This window comes from Nerophis ophidion, linkage group LG05, assembly GCF_033978795.1.
Source record: "Nerophis ophidion isolate RoL-2023_Sa linkage group LG05, RoL_Noph_v1.0, whole genome shotgun sequence".
NCBI classification, from domain to species: Eukaryota; Metazoa; Chordata; class Actinopteri; order Syngnathiformes; family Syngnathidae; genus Nerophis; species Nerophis ophidion.
The window spans coordinates 33,333,219-33,335,718 of record NC_084615.1 but is presented as its reverse complement, the minus strand read 5'-3'; the positions used below and the strand labels follow the sequence as shown (position 1 = coordinate 33,335,718).

At 38.2% G+C, this 2,500-nt stretch overlaps 1 protein-coding gene across 3 annotated transcripts in view; it reads right to left on the bottom strand.

The window, feature by feature from the left end:
* Positions 1–2,500, bottom strand: part of usta (uronyl 2-sulfotransferase a) — a 185,020-nt gene that overhangs the window by 10,279 nt on the left and 172,241 nt on the right. The gene's annotated exons all lie outside the window — the stretch shown is intronic.

Sequence of the window (2,500 nt, the reverse complement as noted above, 5' to 3'; positions counted from 1 at the left end):
ATTTAAACGGGAATAGCAGGTCCGTTCTATGTGTCATACTTGATCATTTCGCGATATTGCCATAGTTTTGCTGAAAGGATTTAGTAGAGAACATCGACGATAAAGTTCGCAACTTTTGGTCGCTAATAGAAAAGCCTTGCCTTTACCGGAAGTATGTGCGCGTGACGTCACAAGTTGCAGGGCTCCACACATATTCACATTGTTTTTAATGGGAGCCACCAGCAGTAAGAGCAATTCGGACCGAGAAAGCAACAATTTCCCCATTAATTTGAGCGAGGATGAAAGATTTGTGAATTAGGATATTTATAGTGAAGGACTAGAAAAAAAAAAAAAGTGACGGCTCCGGGCGACGGCAGTGTGAGCGTTTCAGATGTAATTAGACACATTTACTAGGATAATTCTGGAAGATCCCTTATCTGCCTATTGTTTTAATAGTGTTTTAGTGAGATTTTAAGGATTGTAAAGACATACCTCGAGGTCGGATGGCTGCGGTGAACACGCAGTGTCTCAGAGAGAAGCCGAGGAGCCAAGCTCACGGCTGCCTTTTAAACAGCTGCTGCAGGAAGACGAATAATCCAATGATTTCTCCGGTAAGATATAAATCACAATTTCCCCATCCAAAAACATGCTGGTTGACGTAGAGAAAACATGTTCGCTTGACCGCTCTGTGCTTCACAACAAATAAAGAAACACCGGCTGTGTCTCGGTGCTAAAGACAGCTGCAAACCACCGCTTTCCACCAACAGCATTGTTCTTTATAGTCTCCATTATTGAATGGACAAATTGCAAAATATTTAGCAACACAGATGTCCAAAATACTGTGTAATTACGCCATGAACAGGGACGACTTTTAGCCGTGTTTGGTGCAGCGCTAATATTTCCTTACAGTCCGTGACGTCACGCGTACGCGTCTACATTCCGCGACGTTTTCAACAAGAAACTCGCGGGAAATTTAAAATTGCAATTTAGTAAACTAAACCGGCCGTATTGGCATGTGTTGCAATGTTAATATTTCATCATTGATATATAAACTATCAGACTACGTGGTCGGTAGTAGTGGCTTTCAGTAGACCTTTAAGTACCATAGAGTACATTGAGACTTGGGTACCCATTGAAGTTTTTATGTAGGTTTTACAGCGTTTTAAGAGTGCATGAAGTCTTTATAAGTGTGTGTGAAAGCTGTGTGGCAGGTTTATGAAGACTTAGTATGCATATAATATTCAGACAGATAATAATCTAAGTAACATCACCAACCATGGGGGGTCTAGAACATAACCCCCACTGATAATGGAGGGAACACTGTACTGTGTATATAGACTTAGACAAACAAGGGGAATTGTTCCACACAAAAGTTTAGTTACAAAAGATGGAAAGGATAAGGAGGGAAAAAATAATGCACACAAGGGCATAAAAAGAGGCCGAAAAAGTATAATGTAGACTAAAAATGCACCATAGTAGCAATATAACATATATTTAATCTTTACATGTTCTATATACAGCATATAAAATATAATGATATATTATATTCTATTTATATATATTGTAAACAATATATAGCAAATCCCAATGTACAATAGTACAGTATATGTAGCAGCTGCAGCAAAAAAAAAAAAGGCAGCATAAAATAAAGAGTAGATCCAGAAGAAAATATACAAACCACTGTTCCCTTACTGTGTTACTAAGCGATCACTTTAGAAATAGAAATCTAAATGCTTTTGTGTAAATTTCTGTTTAAAATAATTTGGTAAATATGTTTGCAAATACTTGCTTTGAGCGTTTCTTTTCCAAAGCACTTCTGTATTATTTTGAACTTTATTTCAACTTGAGGAGACAAATGTACTGTGGTAAATCATTTTGACCACTAGAGGGAGCTCTTCAACAATGCCATATTGAGAGGCTCTGATCCTATGATAACATTCCTTGCACACAAATAGTGTCACCTTATTGCTCTCATAGTAAAGTGGTATCAGCATCCACTGATGGATTAAAAAACAATGAACTTTTACCAAAGCAGAACACACAAACAGGCGTGTACAGTGGTGTAGCACACAAGGGAATTAGTGAGGATAAGCCTTGAGGACGGCAACAAAACACGTCATACACACATATTTACACTAGAGCAGTGGTCCAAGCCCGGGGACCGGTACCAGTCCGTGAAACATTTGCTACAGAAACATGAAATCATTTATTTACAATCGCAGTTTATTTACTTGTACTTTCCCCTGTCCTACAGGACCCACCACTTAGTTTGTCCAGATATAATAATATTATGTGTATATATATATACATATATATACATATACACTATGTATATATATATATATATATATATATATATATATGTTATATATATATATACACACACACGCACGCACGCACGCACACACACACACACACACGCGCGCGCTCCCCGTGACCCCAAAGGGAATAAGCGGTAGAAAACGGATGGATGGACAAATTGTAGGGCTGCAAATCTTTGGGTGTCCCATGATTCGATTCA